The following is a 12,551-nucleotide window of genomic DNA, read 5'->3' as shown; positions in this document are numbered from 1 at the left end:
GGTAAACGTTCTTATACGTTCTTAAACGTTTCAACGTTTATATAAGAACGATAAAAAACGTACTGTGATACTCATCTTCACGATTAGTCAAACGTAGTATTCATTCGCTGTACATATTTTCCGTCCTTAAATTCTAATAGTAACAAAAACCTTCCATCTCTCATTTTATATTTAATTCTGTGCAAATCACATGCCTGGAAGCTTGCGTGTATCACCCTCACTGTTTATTCAGATTTTGACATTAACTATTGATCATGCATTTTTTATTGCATATTTCCCATGTCAACACAAAATATATATTTTCTCTTGGATTAATTTTAACAATAATGATGAAAATTAGAGAAAGAGTAGAGAGAGAGAGGGAGTCCTCCTCCGTAGCTGAGCGAGTTACGGCGTTCACTCGTCTTGAGATTGTTCGCTGCGAGACGGCATAGGTTCGAATCCGGCTCTGGTCGGAATTTATCCGGCCTACGTATAGGGCCGGTAGCAACCCACCATCGTGAGAAAATTGGGGGAGCTATGAGTAACTAGTGTAAGCTGGTTTCAGATATCTTCTATAACAGCTGAGGGTTCGTCGTGCTGACCAAGATCACCTCGTTGCCAGTTAAAAATAACTCTAGGTAGGATTCCCCATCCAAATTTTTGTTTCGTGTTCATGGCGATAGTGGTGCCCAATGCTACAACTTTTTCTCCCAAAAAAGCATCTCTGCTCATGACCCTCCTGAAAGCGGCATGCTCCAATTTCTTGTCTGTTTCGTGACGTGCATCCAAATTCGTGTGCGTGTTGTAAGCAATATCGCGATCTTTGCATGCCGCGTCCAACTGATTCACACCCTTGTCTCCTCTTTCCAATCTTTTCTCGAGTTTGGTACCCGGTTCGCAGTATTGGTAGCCAGGTAAATGCATCTCGAAAAATAACTTGTTGATGATGTCGTTCACAAGTCCCTTTCCTTCGACAACGTTCCAGAATCTCGGAGGCAGCGTGTTGATAATTTTTATCAGGTAGCCGATACCTTTGTCGTCGTTCACGATGAAGTTGGAAAGTTTGCCAACATTGTAATTGGAGAGTGATGTTACCCCTACAGATTTTACTTCACAATGGAGGTTGTTGACACTCATCGAGACACGCACCCCAGAAGACAACTGGTGGATGGATAGTTGTGTATGCCAGCCACCAGTTGGGCCTGCGATCAGTTTAGTTGTTTTAAATTGTGAGTGTGTGTGTGTGAATTGAAACACTACAATTTCTTACCAAGTGGTAATATATCGACGTCTTGTAATCAGTGTGTCCTATTCCGAGTTCCAGTCAGGTCGCATAATCAATATTTCAAATTCCATTTTAAACGTATCCCGAGTTGTGATTAGCCTATGTGTGCAAAAAGTGATGTTAAAACAAACTCTTAACCTCAATAATACAAGTTGTGTATTTTCTTTCAGCTGTGGTTTTTTCTTTTTTTTTCGCGAGAAATAACAAATTAACCTAATCATTAACTCAACAAATAAAAAATGCATCTCTAAATTAATTAATAAAAACTGTTATTACACCCAAACCTCTATTTTATCGTAAATATAAATAAAATATCATCTCACATAGTGAAAACAATATGAAAATTGTTCTAGTGAGTGATATATGATTGTCAAACACATACATAAATACATTATGTTACAGATTCCACCGATGTAGTTTCTGGTGAAATAATTATGATGAAATTACTTTCCGGTTCTCGTCGGTAAAACCTTTGATCGCACACCGGACACGTTTCAATATTATTGTGAGATTGAAGTTCATCGCTGGATAATAGGAGCATTTGGTTTCGATTCGCGTAAGAAGCTGCCAATGGTCTCAACCTCTTCAACTATCTTTTCAAAAAAAATATTTGATTACGTCTGGTCCTCGGTAAACATACGGTTCATCTATCCTATCCTGTCACACAACAACAATATCCGAAACTCGAGGCTTCGTACGGTGTTGTGGAAGAAAATTCGGGGGTGAAAAATATACATAACTTGATTTATTTATTTCTTCTCTTGTTTTTTCTGAGGGCATATGCGAGTCTTATTCAAAAACTGGAATAATTGTGCCTTTCGAATCGAATTTATGGAGAGGTAGAGAAAAAGCCAATATGAACAGGTTAGAAACAAGTGATATTATGATGATAGCCGTCGCCATTTCAGAGTGGCAAATGTTTAACATTAATTGTTGAATTTTATTTTAGGCTAGGCATATTGACTTCGTCAATTTTATCAAAACAACCATTATTCATCCTCATCGTTGCCATTAGCCAAAATAGCCTCGCTTCTTTTCTTTTCCCAATTTTCGTAGTAATCTCCGTTCGCACTTGGCTTTTGTAGATTAACAAAAAATCGTCTGAAGTTTGAACACGTCATACAGGTGCAACCTGTTTTTTGTGATTGTTCTCATCGATTATTCAAAATGTCTAATTTTCGCATATTCAAATACACACAAGTGGAGGGGGTTCATGCCACATTAGTGATTTTAAATTGTATTCTCGGAGCCATCATTTCCTAACATTGTTGCCTTGTAGTCGATGAGTTGTGCAGGTACAGCTGTGAAGTTGTTAATAAGACCCAACACAGACAAGTCACCCAACATTGCTTTTCGACATAGATTTTTAACTAGAAAAATTGTTATAATTACAGTACACCCATATCAGTATACAATAACATGGTGCCATTTTTTCTGTTTCTGTTGCCAACAAAAACAAATCTACAGACCACAGGTTCGAGAAATAAAACATTAACTATATTTTGCATACATGTAGGTACGCCCCGCGAGGTGTGTTATTGGAAGACTCAATACATGTGAGCAGTGGAGAAAATTTTTTTTCTTTTATTTTGATGTCCATGCATTTATCTGAACCCCCCTTGTCCAACCAAAACAAAAGCTCCGGTCCCATCTGGAGACTGCAAAAACTGATATGTATGTTTATTCAGAAAAACCATCCATTGACAATACCGTTGCGCCCTCCATGTGCATTTTTCTTGTTGGCTGAACGCAAAAATGCCCGAGACTGCTTTCGAAATTGCTTTCAGCCTCGCATCACGATACAGCCGTTTTCTACAATTCTATTAGCCTACTATTATTATCTAAAACTATTTCATCACACACCATCAAAAAAAAATAAAAAATAACATTTCTCTCCTTCCCTCGCTTTTAGCTATCGTCCAGTGTCCTTCTAGATAGCAGGTGAATCGTGACTAGCTAAAATATTGAAATCAAAACATAAATTATCTGTTATAACCCCTCCTCCTTTTTTTTCTCCCCCCTTCTTTACATGCCCGCTCGATGACATTGAAATAAGCGAAAACACACCGCTATGCTTAAAAAAACATCCATTGTACAACTCTATAGGTCGAGGTTCATAAGCCTCGTACATCTCATGCGAGAGACTGCATATCTTGTTTACAGTTTATAGTGGCATCATATTCCTTCACTCGGGAGACTTGCAAGACAGCTCATTACTAGATCTGTTTTGTCGATATAAGAATGCTTGCTATCAGTAATAAAATTTTTATAGTGTTTAACCTAACAGCTGAGGGGCCAGAGCATTCCACATTTACCTTTGCTAGTGCAATAAATATCAATATTTTTAAGTTAAGCAATAATTTTTGACATTATATTCATGTCTATTTCCAAAACTAGATTTATATACACAAACAACTCGCTCTTGCAATATATTATCTATTGTGAAAAATTCTCGCATGTTCGCGAAACAGGAAATACACGTCATAGCTTCCGTGAATCGAGCGCAAGGTTACTGGAGCACGCAAAATACCGTATGCCAAGAATAAAATATTCCAAATGCAGGCATCATGCACAAATAGAATAATCGGGTTGAATTTACAGTCTAAAACCACCATGTTCTAGCGACAAGTGTCAAAAACATGTGGTTAGGAGATTTTGATAGGGAGTGGGTGAAATAGTTGTTGCAAGTTACCTTTTAAACCCAGTACATGTGTAGAAATATATTGCGTATAAGCTGTCTCACTCTCTCCGTATGTGTGTCAGGTGGTCGTGTTGATCGTTAGTTGTATTAACCGTACTAGGTAATATTTTTACATAAGGTAAGTTGGCATACTCTGCGAGGGTATATGTTTCAAGCTTCTAGCTGTAGAAAATTAGCTTTAGCCTATTTGCAAAATATAAGTTTGGCTCGTCGAAAGCAACTCAAACAGTGTTGCCAGCTGTAGGTTAATTTTCCCTGTTATACAATTGCAAGAGGTGAGTTGCTTATACCCTATGTGGAAAATGTGTCCATGGCTTATGTCGTAGGTTAATTTAGTTTGCAATAAATCTTGTGTGTTGACCCTTACAAGTGATATAGCTGCCTTTCTGCCTTTGAGTCACCTGTAAGGCTATATGTGAGTGGGCGAGTGAGGTTAGTTTAGTTTACGATAGATCGACTTGTCATGCTATGTACTACTTTCTGCTTTTTGAGTTACCTGTAAGACTATATGTGGGTGGGTGAGTGAGGTTAGTTTAGTTCACAATAAATCACACTTTGAATTTACTCACACTCTCTCTGTCTGTGTGTCAGGTGGTCGTGTCGATCGCTAGTTGTATGTTACAGCTTAACCCGAACTAGGTAATATTAACTGTACTTCAAAAAATAAAAATTGTGTGTATCTCATATCAAACTAGAAATAAAAAAATCAAACATTAAGCATTCATGCAGATTAATTAAGCCGTAAATTCAAAATTTTGACCCCCACACAAATCGCATTACATACATACATACATGTGGAAAAACAGAAGTATGCATGTTTTTTCGCTCCCGTAGTGTTTACAAGAGTCCCCTGTAAGTAAAACTAATCAGGGGTGGACCTACAGTTTCAAAAACCACTTGTGCGAGTATCGAATCCTTAAATACCACTGCGCCATAAGAGGGAGGAAGCCCAGTGAGAGAGAGTAGAAAGCTGGAAACATTAACACCGCTATTGCCAGTTAGCATCTTCTTCATCTTATTGCATACTTATCATCTTATAGAAGATTACGCCGTCAACTTGTAACTTGTAGGTTAGCCTCACCTGTAAAATATCATATATTTAAAAAACAAAAAATTTGTGAAGCAACTAGTCAGTGTTGCCAACTCCTATTGGACGAATCTTCGACAACAACTCTCTCGCATAATTCAAGCACGAAGACTTTCGCGACAAACCTCGGTGCGAAAAATAAATTTCCCTACTAGTCCAAGCACACTCTTCCACGCATACAAAAGCATTTCGACAAGCACATGTACAATTTGGATTTCACCTCAACAGTGCTGCAGAATAACAACAATCCAGCCAATAAGGCGCCTCTGATCAAATTAACACTGCACACTACGATCAAAATCCAATATAAGTTAGTTCGATGCACAAATTAAAAAAAAATAATAACTCACAAAACTCTACAGAGGCATTAGGCTTTTGATAGCTATGACCATTAGAACTGGTGTTGAGCACCCACGCACCCACGCACCCTGGCGAGGTTATAGAGGCCAGAAATCCTAAAAAAACAATTATTATTTGTTTGTTTGCATCACAATACAAAAATAATAAGAAGCACGCGCGCGCGTGTGTGGCACATCGTTCCCCCGAGAGGGGTTTACAAAAATCACGATATATATAAACATTGGCGCCCGGGACTTGGAAAAAATTTACAATAAAGCATATTCGCTCACCACTGTTGTCAGCTATAGGTCTCTCTCCCTCCTCATCTTACAGCAATGTTGGTGTGTGTGTGTGTGTGTGTGTGTGTGTGTGGCACATTGTTCCCGAGAGAGGTTTGCAAAAATCACGATATACATTGGCGCTCGGGACTTGGAAATAATACGTATTCGCTCATCACTGTTGCCAGCTTAGTCTCTCTCTTTATCTTACAGCAACATTGGCATCTCTATTTTTTTAGTTATAAGCGAGTTGCCAACACACTCTAGTTAATAATGCTACATATTATACACACACGCACACACATACTGTCCTACCATCCATCCATCCCTCTCTCTTTTACAGCAGTATATATTTGTTGCCAGCTCTCTTGCCCAGTGTATGTTACGCCAGTATATAAATTAGCTAAGTCCTTGCCAAGTAAAAAAAACTGTAGGTAAATATTAGCAACACTATCGGTTGTTTAACTCTTCCCTTTCTCTCTTCTCTCTTTTTTTTTGTAAAATGCTAAGGCAAAAGTACCAGTAGGTTGGCAAATTGCTTTATGCACTGTAAAGCCTCAAGCAGTATTGCCAGCTCCTTGCTTGAGGTTAGGTTAGACCCAAAAACAAACCATAGTGACTTTTCAAATAAAATGTTGGCAATACTGCAAGACAAGCCTCAAGCAGTATTGCCAGCTCCTTGCTTGAGGTTAGGTTAGACCCAAAAACAAACCTTGGTGATTTTTTTAAGTGAGGAGTTGGCCACACTGCGAGAAAAGCCTCAAGCAGTATTGCCAGCTCCTTGCTAGAGGTTAGGTTAGACCCAAAAACAAAAACCTTGGTGATTTTTTCAAGTGAGGAGTTGGTAACACTGCGAGCCTCACCGAGCCTCATTTTCGGGCCGTGAACCGGCCCTGCTCCTCTACTACGAGCTAGTGCTAGCTCGTAGATACAGTGCTAAGTGTACACCCAACGGTTAAAGCAATATGTCCATCTCCATTGTATTTTCATTCAGTCTGTTTTCCACAGTGTCATGATAATGGGTTGAAATAGAAACGCAGATGTCAACATAAGCTTCGCATCAAAAGAATCAATGACCCCGTAGAACAACACAAGATGTAGAGTAAAGAGAGAATGAAAATGGTGGTGAACAATTTGCCTACTATTATCTTTCCTAGTTGTAGAATTGTAGAGATGCAATGTTACGGTTCAAAGTATCGAGAAAAAATCAACTCACAGATAACCGCCCTCCCCCCTATCCGACAATCAGCATTCAGCAACGCAATCGCTCACCGACTAATGTTGTCACAAGGCGTAAAGCTTGGTGCTCATTGTTTACATTCAATTCTAAGAAGTATTCGAATATTTCTGTCTTCCGCAAACTAACAATATTTTATTTTTTAGAAATGTTCTTGTACCAGCACCATTGAACAGACGTGATAATCCTACGGAAGAAAGTAACACATTTGTAAACAAAATGATATGTGTTAGCAATCATTATTAAAATGAAGAACATGTCTAAATGTGGATTAACCATCCCCCCAAAAAAAACTGGAAACATTTAGGCAAATACGTCGTAAGTTTGAAAGAAATTGGGACAGGGATTTGAAAGAATGGACTGTCCCGACTAAACTGGAATGTCTTGTAAACACGCATCAATGATTATAAAACAAAAGTTACAAGGACAGTTTACTTTCCCATGGTAGATAAGGTTTAGCATAGTCCTGGCGCAAAAGTTGAAAAAAGAGGGCAGCGACTGCTCACCCCCCCCCATTTCCCCTTAATTTCCGCCACTGGATGGGGGCCTCGCATTCTAATCTCGTCCAAGGCGTCACTATATGTTGTTATGCCACTGTTGAGAGTAAATTACTAAAATCAAATTTCCATCTTTCGAAGCGTAATACATGTTTTGTGCACTTGCTTTTATACTTATTGTTAGTTGATGTAATTCATTTGACGTCGCATTTCTACCATTTCTGGCTAATTGCGAGGATGCAAACGAATGTCAGAAATGAATGAAGGGACAATCACAGATTTAAGGGTCTTAGCAATAGCAACCAATTATCGCGAAGTGTGCAAGTCGCAACTGGACGTGTTCATTGACAAAATATGGGTGACAGAACTATGTTCAGGAAGTGGGTTTCGTTGAAAATTGTCTGCTGTGGAAACAAGAATGAAATTTCAAACGTAGTAACATCACCACCAAAATACGTAGAGATGTTTACGAATTATGTAAGGGTACAGAATGAAAAAAAATAACCATCCATATACTACTATATAAGCAAACGGAACATATCAGGAAAGTATTCATTACGTCACATTAGTAGATAAACTTGTTTGTAAACCAGGAACTTTATTTTGGATCATTCGCTTAAAATGGTCTCCTTAGTAAATCGTATAATCAGCAAAAATGCACACAACAGTAATCAGGATAATATTCACTAATAATAAAGAAAAATGTAGTAACTGAATGTTTTTTGGCATTCTGTATTGTATCGAGGGCGTTTGTAGAATGTGCAACAGGGACCAAAGGGTCACAGTTTTCTTTGTTCCACTTCGAAACGGTTTGTTACGAATTGTAAGAGACATCACAAACACAACACAGAAAGCAGTAATAAACACAGCAAGCGAACCCTAGCAAGCTAAAGCCACAGGGTGGTTTGGTGAGTGTTCTACCAGCTTCCCCTCTCGCGTTTGGAATCGTACTTTCCAACTAGTTTCGTTTCTCTTTCACGGACTTTACCAGTCAAATAATTTACAACTCCAAGTTACTTGGTGACAAATAAAAAAGTACTACACTAACCCGAAAAAAAATTACCTTACTTCACAGAATATAATACTAATATGATCCTTTATTTAACATGGAATTATCATTACCTGCAGACTATAATAGTGTTTGCAAAGATCTGCTGCATATACTCTTTCCCTCATAACAAACATCAACTAAAAATTCAAACACGAGCGTTTCTCTATTTGCATTTCGTCTTTGTTTATGTGTAGCGCGGAAGGTTAAAGTTTTAGGGTTCGAATCCCAGAAAAGCATGTATTTGCTCTTGTACTTTCTTGCATCATGATAAGATGTTTAAATGCCTCAGCTCGATATAATTCAATGGCAGAACTGTTCTGCTGCTTGTAGGCGGGGATGTTATCTGCTTCAGTAATCTACACTCCCTTGTTCCACCTGCCAGGCTGCGAGAGTAGTGCTTTCAATTATTTTTACTGGTATGTAATTTTTGCTGCTGGCTACAAGCAAGGTGTAACAAAATCATACCTCATGTGATATTGAATTTGAATTTAAAAATTTTGGGTGCGTCAGCACTTAGGCTATTTTGCACCCGTCGCAATATACGGGGTCCAGCTCCTTACCATAACTAAAATAGCATAATTACAGTGTCATGTTACTAAAATACAAAAATTTTCTGACTTTCGTTACAAGCTGAGACTGCAAAGTGACACTCAGCACACACAAGGACAAAAAACAGGACAAGACACACAAAATTATACTAGCCATAGTGCCAGTCGCCAGAGCCTTGTTCGTCTGCAAAATGTAGTCCAGGGTGTACTACTCGACAATTGGGTGTACTACGTTGAAGGCCACCCCTTACACCCCACCTCAAGTGATATAACATGACGATTATTATTATTATCATTACAGATTAATTATTCGTTAAAATTAACATCAACAAGATAGCAAACAATGAACTATGAATCAACGGAATTAATAACAGCGTTTGCTTTTCTTTGAAGGTTTACTCAGGAAACTGACCAGTGATCCAATATTTCGTTCCCAGTTATTTAAATTCATTATTATTATTATTTTTTTTACAAAATCTTGTATATATACAAGGAAAATCAAACAATGAAAAATAAGGACACCTTATTTGAAATTCTTAACCCGTAGCGTGAAACTTCGAAATGCAAAAGTTAACTTTCGTACTTGGGTCTTGGAGGAAGTGCATTATATTAATTTAACAAATTATTTGTCCAATGAATGATTAATAATTGTGACACACGGGCGGAGAAAGGGGCGAAAATCCCGTGGATAGAACGAAAGTACTATTTACATTGGGGACCATCAAACGTGATTTAGTTACCCAACCCAAAACTTGACAAATTAAAAGTAAAAGTGAGCAAATGTAGAAATATTATGCAACAGATATTGGTCCATCATTCCCAGCTGAATTGTAAAATGGGTTTTTGTACATGACTTGTATTGTAATCAAAATAGAGTACTATTTTCCAATTGCTTTCGCTGTAATAAAACATGTAGTTTAATTTGCAAACTGTATTAATGAATGTGTAATATTTTAATATGTATTTTTAATTTTCTTTTATTTTGTATTTTTTTATATTAACATTTATATACTTATTATGACGAAGTCTATTGCAATCATGTTGTCTAATGACTAATAAAGCATTCTATTCTATTCTATTCTACTTCCCTCTCCAGAGGTATACCATGTTCGATTCCCGGTGGAGGCACATAGTGGTTCGGATCTCATTTTAAAACTATAGGTTGTGTCCCATTTAACCAATCTGTGCATAAAAGTGAACTTAAAACTATACATTAAAAAACTCCAGAGATATTCCGATCTCCGCATGGAGTGCTTAGCAGAGAGTTTACGAAGCCAATGGTTACGGTTCGCATCTCCCCCTGGTCAAGGGTGTTCTTTGTGAGTGTTCCTGCACCAATTTCCTAATTTCATCCTATCATCACTCATCCTCATCGTCGCGATTAGCCAAAGTGGTAGAAAAGCGATGCTAAATAACAAAATCGAATCTTACCAGACACACGCAAACAGCAACCATACACTGAAGAAACTGAATAGTAGGAAATGTTTTGACATTTCTTTTCACAAGTAGGGGAGACCGGGGCTAGTTGACACACTTTTTTGTTTTTTGCCTACAGCTACCTAAGTATTTATCCAGAGTAAGAAAGTAAACTATTGCAAGAACTGCCATAGTGTCCTCTACTAAAGAGAAGAATCAGAGATATTTTTCGTCCAATACGTTCGGAGCTATGAGCACAAAAATGGAGGCATGTGAAGTGTGTCAATGTGCCCCATGCACGGGGCTAGTTGACACACTATGTGGGGTAGGTTGACACATTGAAAGGAAACATAAAAAAACTGTTTTGTCTACCTCTTTTGTATTTGAAGCTCATACATTGTTCTGTTTTAAACGATACAATCAATATACAATTGTTTTTCAAACTATAGAATTGCTAATACTAGATTGAAGTACACATTAATTCTTAGTAATGAGATTAACACAAATTGGCCAATCATAATTTAGTGATTATACTAAAATGATGTACACTCCACTCTTCTACCTAAGCAGTGATTAGTCTTTTATCATTATGTTTCAGTCAGATAAATCATCTATGGAATCACAGTTGTGGCATACATAGAAATCTCCTCCTGGGGTGCATGCTGTATGAGCCCAATACTTGCAACGGGAACACTGAATCCACTACTATTAGAATAAAGATCTGTGCAAACCAAGCAGAAGACATCATCTTCATCAGAAGATATATCTAAACTATTTGACTGTTTATGCTTCTTTGCTGACTTTCTCTTATCACTGAAGAGTCGCTTTGGTTTTGATGTTTTCTTCTTCTGTTCTTCTAATTTTGCCTTCACAGGTGTGTCTGTCAATATAGCACAACGACGTTTTCTTACATTCCTGTTGCGGCATTCTTTTCTTGGTCCTGCCTTTGGTAATGGTCGTACATCTTCAGGAGATTTTGAATGATTTGCAGGACTAATAGTGAGTTTGTGAACACTGTTAACAGTTTGTGATGTTCCGGGTGTTGCCTGTATGTCCATATTTCCCGAATCCTGAACAGTCCCTCCTTCTGTGCTGGTAAGTTTGTCGACTTTTGTCTCTTTAACACTTTCAGATTGAACATTAGGTCTGTCCGTGAGATATCCTGGCATGAAATCCTCATCTTGAAAGATGTGTGAATTAAATGGCATTATTCTCGTTGCTTCAAATCCTGATTGGATATTGATTTGAGTTGCTGCTAAAGGTAACGCTGTTTGAACTAGAGCAGGAACATCGTATATGGTAACTGTACGTCCTGGGTTGTTTGCCATCCAAGCGTCTGTGGCTGAGTTAATAAACTTTTTCAAAGGACCAAATACAGATCTGTCTAGGGGCTGAAGTTTGTGAGAACAATGTGGAGGAAATGATAATAATGTTACTCCATTTTCTTTGCAGTAGTTTAGGGCGTCTATTGAAAGGTGGGAATCATGATTATCAAGAAGTAGCAGAATAGGAGTTTCTTTGCTAAACTCGTTGATTCTGGTGTCCTGATCGAAAGCTCTTTGGGACGTTTCAAAAAATTCGAAAACCAATCTGCTCCGGCCAGTTCAGTTTCACTCCAATTTAAAGGCATTCTAATATCCAATGCTTTAGCATACTGAAAGGCAACTTTCCGAACTTCTTTAGGGGTCAGTCCAAAATAAATGTCCGAAGCTTTCTTTAAATAGTTTACAAGTTCTTCCTCCTGCTGCTCTGAAAACACCATTCTACTCTTCACATAACCCACTCTTAAAGTTATATTATCGTTTGCACCTGTACGTACATCATTTTTGTCCTTCAGCGTCTTCACGTATCTAGCCAATGTTTTAAATGGTATCCCGAAGTCTTTGGCTGCCCCCCGCATAGATCTGCCATCTTTCTGAACAGCTCTTGCTGCACGCAGCATAACATCTGCTGAAGTTTTTGCTCGTTCAGTCTTCCTACGATAATTGCGTACCATTTTCTGGAAGGAAAGAGAAGCAGATATGTAACACATGTACTTGATCAAATGAGGGTTTATTGTCATGAAAATACGGAATTAAAAAGATAGAAATTTAAAAATCCTAATTTCAAAAATGATCATTCAGACAATGA

This window comes from Lepisma saccharinum, chromosome 17, assembly GCF_977018435.1.
Source record: "Lepisma saccharinum chromosome 17, izLepSacc3.1, whole genome shotgun sequence".
NCBI classification, from domain to species: Eukaryota; Metazoa; Arthropoda; class Insecta; order Zygentoma; family Lepismatidae; genus Lepisma; species Lepisma saccharinum.
This window is presented reverse-complemented; position numbering follows the sequence as displayed.